The sequence below is a fragment of the Salvelinus namaycush genome, chromosome 34, assembly GCF_016432855.1.
Source record: "Salvelinus namaycush isolate Seneca chromosome 34, SaNama_1.0, whole genome shotgun sequence".
NCBI lineage: Eukaryota > Metazoa > Chordata > Actinopteri > Salmoniformes > Salmonidae > Salvelinus > Salvelinus namaycush.
Window position 1 is genome coordinate 14,536,567 of NC_052340.1, and position 12,709 is coordinate 14,549,275.

Below are 12,709 nucleotides of genomic sequence, written 5' to 3' on the forward strand. Positions count from 1 at the left end.
AAACAGGGTGGAAGAGGGGAAAGAGAAAGGGAGTTGGGCCTGTGTGTCTGCTCTAGAACTGCAGTCCACAATCCCTCTCTACTCGACCCAAAGCTGCAACTGTTCCCCAATCTGTACAGCCAGGTCACCCGTGATTCAAGTCAGTATTCAACATCCATCCATGTCTGAGGACGTGCAGAGATGACGTGGACATCAGCCACTAGGGGCAACAGTGAGTGCTGTTACCTTCAAGTAGGTTTCGGTTTTGCTAGAGTGTTGTGGACAGGAATGGTACATGGGTTTAAGCATGTGCCTGTCATTCCAAAGGTTGCAAGTTCAAATTCAGCAGTGAGAAGATTTTTTTCAGATGTTTGCTTTAAGCCTATCCCAAACTTCATCCCTTACCTTAACCAATGCCCACCCTTAAGACTTTCAAATTCTGAGTTAATACCTAAAATTAATGAGTGAGAACCACGGATGAACGTCTAATTCTGACGTGAGACTGAGAGCTAGTTGATCTGTAGTCTAGGCCTGAGCTTCTCTACTCACACCACACGAAGGCCTCGCTCCACTCACATCACATGACTTCCCCTTTAAAGAGCACACCTTTTCTTCCCAGCTCATTGTGGAAGATTTGACCTTCGGGTTCATTGAGTGGAACAGTGTCTGTGTCAGTTAGCTGCAGCTCTCCTAGCAGTGTTAGAATAATATTGCCGCAGGGCCGGGAGGGATGCTAACGTTAATCAAAACAGGACATCCTGAGGAGGACGGGTAGCTTCGCTCTACCGCTGGCCTTGTTTTTGTGTTTGTGGACGGGCGACAATCCCAGGAAGCCCATCAAAGCGCCGAGCGGGGGCCACCGGCCGCGAGATTTGCTGGAATGCGTCTTGGAAAGGAATCTCCACTGTCTCTATTGTTCTCCGACGTTTTTCCTCAGTCTCATCATCACAATCACATCGTTGCGGCATGTCCAGTAAACCGGCAGGTACGGACAGAGCGCTAATCAGCCAGCCCCGCATTTCTTTCCAACAGGCACATTCCTTCCCCCCACTGTGACCCTGGCCGACCGTCAACACACACACACACACACACACACACACACACACACACACACACACACACACACACACACACACACACACACACACACACACACACACACACACACACACACACACACACAGGAGGGGGAAATGATCCAGACACATCACTGAGGACAGGGGTACGACATGTTCCTGTCCCTCACACCTTAGGGGGTCGAGGTGTGCCAGACTACCATGTGGACGCTCTTCACGTCACAAAGCATCCGGAGCATTCATCAACGTATCGCCATTCCAACACTGACAAGACAGAGGCTATCGCCAACAATCAGGTAAAGCTTCCATCAGAAACGACCCCAGGCTTTGATCATGTCTCCCTCCCCTCATCTCTCCCATCCTGAGGGGTCAGAGGTCACCAGTTAATGAGGTTCCAGGCTAGATAGCGGGGGCTTGGTGTGGCTGAGATGAAAGGTGTACACTACAGCCCCCCCCCCCCATCTCACCATTCCATCTCAGCTACAGATGGACCTGATCTCTTCTTCTCCCTCTTTATTTCCTCCCCTGAGTTAATCATAATCGAGCGCCACAGCCTATCGGCCTCCAGCTACAGCCCTGAACCCCCCCCCCAATCCGCCAGGCGATCCCACTGTGCTGGAACACACTGTTATCGGCGCTCTCACAAAGCGATTGTTGTATAATTCCTGTTTGTGGCTCCAGTCCGGTATGAGAAAGAACCCGCTCTGCCGGCAGAACTCACAATATTTAACAACAGAGACATTATTAAGAACAACATACAAAAACGCACGGACACATGGAGACGCACAAACACACTGTCGTACGCATGCACACGCACAACCACATCACGCACACACCTGAGCACCCAATCCCCATGGGGACGTAGCCTACTGCATTGTACAGGGAGTGAGAGAGTTTACTCACCTGTTGTTCAGGCATGAACAAACGCACATATACTTATGGCACACACCTGCACAAAAACATCAGCGTCAAATCAAACGTATTCGACACATACACAGTTTACAGCAGGTATAAAAGGTGCCGTGAAATGCTTGCGTGCTAGCTCCCTCAACAGTGCAGTACACAAAAGAGTGCAGGTGTATATAACAGACATAGAAAGCACCAGGTTGTCTTCAATAGCCCTAAGACAGAAGCCCCTTTATTTAACCCACACGTTTCACATCCGCCCCATGCTACAAACCTCCCCAGACCAGAGTGCCTGGAGTAGTGTGACTGAGAGAGGTTGGTTTGACTGTGACTGTGAGGGATTGTGCTAGCATGGAGGTGACACTAGCTGATACCTACCCTGGGTACCATCTGTAATGACAAGGAGTTGGCAAGGCGGCACAAACAGATCTGGGATCCAGGCTAGTTGATACCTGTTCCAGGTAATGGATTGGAGCAGCTACATGATTGAAGTCCTTTTATTAGCTAAGGGAGGTCGTTTCTCCACACGCACCAACCAATCATATTGCCTCATTAATAGAGGGGAAAGAGACTGCACCATCAGCAATGTGTCCACACAATAACTACTGCACTCAGACACACAAATCAATCAGATGTTAGGGGAACGGTTTGAACCAACAGGAATGGAATCTATTTGAAAATGTACATAAGAGGACTATTTTTTGAATGTTCACTTTCTCTTATCTCCCTCTTTTTTGCTCTCTCTCCATCTTCCTCTCTCTGTAACACACACACACACACACACACACACACACAAACACACACATCTATAAAAATATGCTTAGCTTGGGCCTGCTGTTGATAATGACCTCAGCCTTGGCACCCGAGTGGCCCAGACTGTAGTCGCCGGGCAGACTGTAGCCTTTTGTGTTAACCTCCCTATCTCTAACTCACTGACCTTTGGGAAGAAAGCAGAAATGACTTTTTTATTTAGAAGGGGGTAAGGTTAGCTCATTGTTCTGTATTGGTACGGTTTCCCTGCGGTAAACACACACACACTGGTTCCCAGGCTTGACATGTGGCCCCCTCCTCCATCCCCCCAGCCTCCTCCCTTGGTGTTCCCACACTCTGGGTCGCCGTGCCGTAGACCAACCCTCCTCACTCCCGCCTCATCCTCACCTCACCCATCACAGCACAGCGCTGCGTACGTACGCACACACACACACACACACACACACACACACACACACACACACACACACACACACACACACACACACACACACACACACACACACACACACACACACACACAGAGCACATCACTTGATTCTACAAAAACCCTCACTTTTTTAGCTTCCACTTCACTATATAACAAGCCGCACAAACACACACTCACAAACCTATAGTGTAGGCTTATTTGTCTTTCTTTAAAAGGTGATTGGAGATGCCAGACTCTGCAGTTTAGATAGAGTGAGAGGAGGGGATGTTTTGACACGGGTCCCTAGGGCTACCCACTGAGCCGGGCCCCCAGGGACCAACATGCGGGACCAGGGGCTCCTGAAGCCCACTGACAGGGCCATCCTTCATCGCCCTGACAACAACACATAAACAAACCACTAACCTAGTGACTAGACCTAACTGTTTACAGCATAGAGGTATGGTCACAGTGTCATTAACATCAGAGACATGGTGGGGTGGGGGGGAAAGTATTGGGGGTACAGAGAGACCCCCTTCTCTGACACAGTGGGTGAGGAGAGGGGACGGGCGACTCATGCAGACGGAGGCGTTGATGGATGATGCTGTCTCACTGTCACACTGCACCCGTAGGAACCAATAGGCCTACACATTACCACATTTAAACATAGGCACACGCACACGCACACACACACAGTGATGCATGTTTTTTTTGTTGCACATACTACACAAGCACGAAATATTATTGTTACAACGAGGATAAACTGAGATGACTGAGACAGACAAATACAGTAGCTTACCACTCTTTTCTGACAGATGGGTTTCTTGCCTATTTCAACATAATCTCAAAAGGTTTTCCTTATGCAACCAAACCATTCAGCTCCCACTTTGTCCCAAAAAGCCAGCCTACTAATAGGGTTGAGATTGAGAAAGGTCTACATTAAAATCAGGCCTACCTACCATATGCTTTTGGATGAAATATTTAGGCCTACGAATGAACAACTTAATGTATCCCATTTTAGACTTTAGGCCTATGCTTTCAGGAGCTGAAGCGGGAGATAATATAAACATATTATCGCCCACAGCGCATGTGAAAAATGACGAGCTGTGACGGTTCATTGCTCAGGGAGATACTGCACAATTGCTTACCGACGTTTGGATCTAAACGGAGCGGGAGCGCATGCAAAGAGCGCTGCGACGGGACAATGATTATTTAATAGGGTCTCTCAGATCGTGCCCACTCCCTCTCACCTTTTAAATGGCACGATACATTAACCCTTTTAATGAGGTCCGCCAGACAAACGTCAGATGCATGGCCCATTGCACAACGCAAGGAGGAAGCAATCGTCGGCAAGCAGGAGGCGCTGACAGGCAGAATGCGCCACGCGCTTTCACACCAACACACACATGCACGTACGAGCACAGAATTAAAGCCAATTTATGGGCGCGAGTTGATGGTAGGTGGGGGCAGTACGTTCTGTATAAACACAAACTCACTTCCTTGACAACTGTCCTTCACAATAGATCTGTCCCGCTCCGTAAGCGCAAGAAGTATGAAAGCCCTGACATCTGAGGAGGCTGCATTGCAGTAAATGCTGTATGCCCACTTCAGACATAGGGTTGACCATGCAGCGCTTTTTACACTCTCTTAAGGGCGCTGCATGGTCAATCTGTCGTCTGCATTGGCCATACAGCATTTACGGTGATATGGCCTCTGCAGAAGTCAGGGCATGTATACTTCTTGTGTTCACTGAGCAGAGTAGAGCTGTTGTGAAGGAAGTTGTCAAGGAAGTACGTTTGTGTTTATACAGGACCTCCCACACTCACCTATGTCAACCAATCATGTCAATACAGAGCTATACAGAGCCCTCTGCATTGTTACAAAATTTGAGAGGTGCACGGGTATGCGGTACAGAGCTCATTTTTGGCCTCTGCATGCCTCCAGAGGCGCCGCAATTGCGTCACACCATCCATACAGAGCCTCATTTTTGGATCAAGCATAAATTGGCTTATAGGCCTGCCTATATGCACGCATGCACACACACACATAAACACACATATATACATACAGTGCATTCAAAAAGTATTCATACCCCCTGACTTTTTCCACATTTTGCAACAGTACAGCCTTAATTTAAAATGGATTAAATAGTTTCCCCCCTTATCAATCTACACACAATACTCCATAATGACAAACTAAAAACAGGTTTTTAGAAAGTTTTGCAAATGTATAATGAAAAAATTTAAATATCACATTTACATTAGTATTCTGACCCTTCACTCAGTATTTTGTTGAAGCACCCTTGGCAGCGATTACAGCCGCAAGTCTTTTTGGGTATGACGCTACAAGCTTGGCACACCTGTATTTGGGGAGTTTCTCCCATTATTCTCTGCAGATCCTCTCAAGCTCTGTCAGGTTGGATGGGGAGCGTCGCTGCACAGTTTTTTTCATGTGTCTCCAGAGATGTTTGATCAGGTTCAAGTCCGGGAGCTGGCTGGGCCACTCAAGGACATTCAGAGACTTGTCCTGAAGCCACTCCTGCGTTGTCTTTGCTGTGTGCTAAGTGTCATTGTCCTTTTGGAAGGTGAACCTTCGCCCCAGTCTGAGGTCCTGAGCACTCTGAAGCAGGTTTTCATCAAGGATCTCTCTGTACTTTTCTCTGTTCATCTTTCCCTCAATCCTAACTAGTCTCCCAGTCCTTGCAGCTGAAAACATCCCCACAACATGATGCTGCCACCACCATGCTTCACCGTAGGGATGGTGCCAGGTTTTGTCCAGACATGACGCTTGACATTCATGAGAATATTGATGAAGAAGAATATTGTTTCTCATGGTCTGAGAATATTGTTTCTCATGGTCTGAGAGTCCTTTAGGTGCCTTTTGGCAAACTCCAAGCGGGCTGTCATGTGTGTCATGTGTCATGTGCCTTTTACTGAGGAGTGGCTTCCGTCTGGCCACTCTACCATAAAGGCCTGATTGGTGGAGTGCTGCAGAGATGGTTGTCCTTCTGGAAGGTTCTCCTATCTCCACAGAGGAACTCTGGAGCTCTGTCAGAGTGACCATTAGGTTCTTGTTCACCTCCCAATTGAATTTACCACAGGTGGACTCCAATCAAGAATGCACCTGAGCTCAATTTCAAGTCTCATAACAAAGGGTCTAAATACAAATGTAAAGTATTTCAATTGGTTATTTTTAATAAATGTGTAAACATTTCTAAACATCTGTTTTCACTTAGTCATTATGGGGTATTGTGTGTAGATTGATGAGGATTTTTATTTATTTAATCCATTTTAGAATAAGGCTATAACATAACAAAATGCGGGAAAAGGGAAGGGGTCTGAATACTTTCCGAATGCACTGTATATATATTTATATACACATACACACACTTTATATTGATGAGTAGGGCATACTGACTAAATTTTACATAGTTCTTAACAACACGTCCTCAACAGAGTCGACCTGCAGTCTTAAAATTATTATAGCTTATTTCTAATCAGCTTTAGCTAGACTTCACTCCTGCCGCCGAGGGAATACTAACCCACCAAAGCAATTAGGGAATCAAAAATAACCTAATAATAATCATGTTTTTCTACATTTTTATTTAGAAATGTCAAATACATTTAATTTAATTTCAAATTCAGTGCATGGGTCTATGGCGAGAGCAATTGATTTATGGACTGTTCACATGAACTGACACACATACACAGCACATTTGCAAGTGTTAAAATCTCGGTGTTAAGGTAAGAAGTGTTGTGAGTGTTATATCTGAGTGTTGATTCTAGTGGGGTTAACATCAGTGGGATTGAAATTGACACCACATGCGATGAATCAATGCAGTGTTATTTAATTCACATTGGAATCAACACTGCGTGGTGTTGTTGTTACTGGACTGCGTGAGTTAATTTCCGTTTATTCTCTCAGTGAAAAAGATGTGGGAGGGGCCTCATTATCATTCTTCCCAGAATGCTTTGTTGCAGGTTGATGTTTAGAGTAGTTTGTTTGAAAATGTATGTTTCTGCATGCACATTGATTGTTTAATTGATCTTATACTATACACCAATTAATAACTTACATTTTTCTAAACTAATCCAATCTGTAAGTGGTTGGATTTATTGCACCTGTTACTGAGATGGTTGTTCCAGTTTAGGTAGTGTTGTTTGTCAAGTCCTTCACCCTAGCTGTCATTCTGAATGCATGTTGTGGTTGGTGATAAATACAATCCAATTGTTGGATAACCTCCCTCTGGCTTGATTCCGATAGGAATTACTAATCACTTCATAAACCAGCTTATTGTGACTTGTATGTCTGATGTGGCCCATGAGCCAAGTTTTTCAGACCACAATGTTGAGGATAATTAGGCCATAACTAAAGGCCTTATGAAATGTGTATTATATGGTCATCAAGGGTTTATTTTGAATTCAAACACATTCACATAAGCAGTCACTTGGTGAAGGCTTCAGAACTAAAAATGATTGAACACAACAAGCATGTCTCTGTCACTAACAAACATAGTCATGGGTGGGTATCGCTCATGTTCACATGAAAGGCATGCTGGGAAATATCCAAATAAGGCTTTACAAAACACTCTAGGGGTGTTAGTTTGTGAACACTTTGAAAAGTGTTAGTTTAACACTATTTCGGTGGGTCACATATCATTTTGAAGTGTTCAATTTAACACTGTGGGTGTTAAAATTTTGATCTCAAATTTGCTGTGCACCTACGGGACAACAGGGTGAGTGCGGCATGAGCAGACTATGAGCATGCCTAATATCCTCTCATTGTTTCAACCTATGTCTGAAAAGACACGTTCATATATGTGTGAATAAACCAAAAGTATGTTGTTTTAAATACAAGGGGTAGTGCATGAATTTTTTAAAATCCAATTCAGCATTCATATGAGTCTTATCTCTTCTTTTTGAGGACATTACAAGTGGTGCACCAAGGTTCAGACATCTCACACTACCCCCTGAGCATTTAGTTGAGAGGCACGTTGGTTACTAACGTTAGCAGACAAGGAGTTAGCTTAGGCCGATAGTCCTAGCTGAAGTATGATATTAGGACAAATAATTTGTTTTAGTTTTTTTTTGTGTAGTTTGAGTGAACCCCCATATGACATCTGAACTAATCTTCCCCCACTAATCACACTTCTATTACCACCTCCCCACCTACCAACTCCCCCTCCATTAACTCACTCCACTGTGTTTTATCATCTGCCTGCCATGCGCACATCAATCGAGCTCGAGCACAAACACTCTCTGTGGCGCGAGGAGACCTACAGGACCAGTCTCTGAACAGAACTTATCAGGACAGGCTGCACACTGAACACATTTACCGGCAGACCTCTTATAGGGAGTCTGGGAATTTAAATATTCACTGTTGACATTGTGCAGTGCTGGCTACAGGCCAGAACGGCCCAGTTCCCGGGGGGAAACTGTGCTGAGCTATCAGAACATTCTCTCCCACTGACTTAATAGGTAGCCTAGAAATCTTCCTCTTACATCTTGAGTAAATAATAATCTTTAAATATACCTCAAATTATCCCCCCTATTCTCAGATTATAAGTAATGATTTAGAACTACGCCTGGAACTGGATGTGCAGACCGGCTGGTGCTGTAGCCTGGCGCATTCCTTCAAGGGACTGTTAATATTTAGGCCGATTGCAGCAGGCGCCAAAACCACTACTAAATGCACTACTAAACCATTATTGCTGTGTGTGTGTGTGTGTGTGTGTGTGTGTGTGTGTGTGTGTGTGTGTGTGTGTGTGTGTGTGTGTGTGTGTGTGTGTGTGTGTGTGTGTGTGTGTGTGTGTGTGTGTGTGCCTTTTGCCTTGTTAGTGATCACAGAAAAATATGCATATCGTTTGCTTTTCACACATATTCTGTAAATACTGGGCCATGTTGCCATAAACAACAGTCTGTAAGAGATGCTGATGAGAGCGGGGTTTATTTCATATCGTCACGAAAGATCCTCTGTGCCAAAGGCCAAAGGGCCTGCAATGACACCGAAGCTCACGAGACAAATCCATGAAGCACAGGAAAAAAATAATTACAGTGTCCCTGTCTGTTTAGCTCTTAAAGTTCTTCCTGACAAACTTTTCACATTAAAAGTAGGCCTATGGTTATAAAGCATTATAAACCATCTAACGATGTATTTTTAGTAGCCGAGGTGTTTCCCATAGCATTCGTTAGTAACCTTAGAAAACCTTTGCACATCTACGAGTGATCCAGACCACTCGTAGAGTAGCCAAAGTGCATCATTAGATGTTTTTTTGCCCTTCCGCATCACTTTATTCTCAAAAGATCTTCGCTAAACATAGAATCAAGATGTTTAGGCTATCTGTCTGACTGTGACTGCCAGGGCCGGCTCTAGGCGCTGTGGGCACCCGGCCTATAGAGTGCCCCAGACCCAAAAATTATAAAATATATATATTAGATATATATACTTTTGGGGGGAATTCAGTTGGGGTCTCAACTTACTGTTGAGAGTTATCTAGATGTCCATCAGATGTTTTTCTCTTGTGATGTCAGTCACTGACAGTCACTCAATTAGCCTGTGTCAGCTAACAATTTTTAGATTGGTAAATTGAGTCTAGCCAGCTATCTAAACTTGTAGTAATAATGGTTGAATTATTGATTTGGCACAAAGGGCACTTGCTCAGGGGGCCGGACCTCCAGGGGGCCCCCATTGATTTTGTTAGTCACCCTCACTCAGATATCATATTAACATGGTATAAGTCATATTAAAAAATAGCTCTAAAGCTGCACATTTTTCTCTCCACACCATGGCAAAATGAGTAGAATTGCATGAAATGTTTTATAAAATGGTCAAATCTTCTCTCTGCCCCATGGCAAAATGTGTAGAATTGCAGCAAAGTTGCTTTAAAACTGTACCATTTTGTCTGCATCCCATGGCAAAATGTGTAGAATTGGAGGAAATTGTAACAACATTTCCCATAGGGCCCCCAAAAGGCTAGGGCCGGGCCTGGTGACTGCGATAACTTCAGAATGAAGTTGACTACACATAAAAAGTTGCCAAAGTATTTGCAATTGCTACAAACAAGTGAAGGGTAAAATTATGATTCAAATGAGAACTGAGATGACTGCATTAAAAGATACATAGGCTACAAGCCTATCTATATAGGCTAGTTCAATCATATTGAAATACATTTCTATTACAATATATTTAGTTATATTTTGCGTCTAGGCTACTGTCTGTAATTTTTGGCTCAATGTTTTTCATGTATGACAACATGTGCTCAATGATGTGCCCAATCTGTGATTTAGTGCATTATTATTGGGAAAGCATAATTAGCCGCCTCAATAGCCTATTTGCAGCCATAGGTGGCAATATGTCTCTAGGAGCTGATCCGTCGTCAGTATTATGGAATAACTTTCATGTTAAGGTATGATTTGAATGGAGAAAGCTGATCCGAGAGCAGCGCTGCTTTTCTTTCCATCCAGACAAATAGTCTAACAACTCATATAGCAAATGTCCTCTAAAAAGTTGGCTCTTAAATAACGATGCATCTGGTACGATTATCGTTAAGTTACATCGCAACTGGGAAAAGATGCCCAGTATTGTTTGAACAAACAAAACACTCACAATTCGATTTCAAAATAAAACTGCTGGTTGGATGAGTGTCATCCACTGAGTTTGTAGGCCTAAATAAATTAATATCCTAAAGAGGAAAGGGTTTTAGGGTCATTTCTCCTCTGTCGGAGCTCCAGAAAGGTCCAGAGAAATGATCAATTTGTAGCAGGAATATATGTTATAGGCAGAAAGTTACACACACAATAACAAGACTGTCAGGTCTCTCAGACGTTTATTGAAAGAATCACACCTGCGACCCTTGTCTCCAGGACTGCAACCTACCGGTGTTGACCTGTGGCTGCACTGTTGTCCAGACATGAGGAAACTAGCATTCAAAACATTCAAATTATATACTTACAATTTGAAAATGTTGTTTTTTTTATCTCAGAAAATGACTGCAAAAAAATAGCCTACTGGCTATACACATTCATAAAGGTTAAACACAATTGAAAATGTTACTGACTCAGAAAATGCAATTAAATTGCAATAGGCCTATACATAATTTGAAATAATTATCGAAAACGTTTACTTCTGTAGCATAAACTACTTGAAGGATTGTACATAATGATTATAGCTACATCATCCGCTTGACATTTTGCTGAGAGAGATAGGCCTACATATTATATAAACATTGTAGTGCATTTTGGTAGATTGCCATAGATCACAATACAATTTTTTGGGAGTAAACACCTTTTACCCAAATCAGTGTGTTGCTCCCTGGGGTTGAATTGCTTTCAGAACTCAGACTAATAAATTAACAATTTCAATCAATTACAGAAATACTGTATTCGGCTACTGAATATTGGCGTTCAAAGCCTCCGTGCCCCTCAATGTGCAGTGGTAAAACACAAACATCATTACATTTCTGTATAACATAAAGATGTAAACACGTTTTGTACACAGACCGTAACATTAATTATATAACATAGATGCTGTACTTGTTGCACAAACGAAATACACCATAATAAAGATACAATACAGCGTAATAACCCAAGGCTATAACGTAATGATAGGTAGAGCGAACACCCATACGCATTTATACTAGGTTACATTTAACAAGGCAAAAATAATATTTTGGACTTTTGTCAGCAATGGTACCTGATTATATTTAAATGCATAAGTCCTTCATTCTGGATCTTTCATTTCCGAAGTCTGAATGAGGCAACCTGCCTTTTCAAAGTTGCTCCTGCAAATTGAAGTATACAGAAACCAAGCGTGTGCAACAACAGCGTCGCAGGACGGGACGAGAATTGGCCAACGCTGTAGCGCCCACTATACAAAGCACAACCCAATAACGATAGTAGTTCGTTCCCTGAGAAGTGCCTCTCCCGTTTGCACAACTTTTTATAACTTAAAACGCCAATTGAATTTTTCTGAATTCGCGAAACGAACTGGCACTGACAGCATCAACTCGAAACCCTTGAAACAACTTATTCTCCCAACTGTACTGTACCGCTGCTCAGTCGTGAGTGGGGGCTATTTTCTACTGACACTCATGTAAGCAAGATACAATATATTGTACCTCATTTTTAGATGCGAAACAGCATTGATAACTGAGATATAGCTACACATTTACAAGATGGCAGTTTCAAAAGGCAAAGAAAGGGATATTGCACCTACTTGTGGCCAGTTTCCGTGCCCTGCCTTTGGACCTCATGATGCCAGTCCTTCGGCGTGGGTTTGTTAGATTTTTTCTTGGATCTTTTCCTCCTTTTTCTTTTTTCTCTGTCCTTTTCTCTGTGTTTCTCAATCCAGACTCGCTATCTCTCCAGCATTGTCAGTTTGGACACCTTCGCACATGCGCATAACCAAACTGGCAGCACCGCCAAAAAAGTTTGGAACGATTTATCACTTGATATGACTGATCTAGTCAGATGGCAATCGCAGAGAGATCCCTTCGTGTAAGATCTTTAAAGATCACCGAATATGAAACAGAGTCGACACGACCTCGAATCTACGGAGAGCCGGAGACATGAAT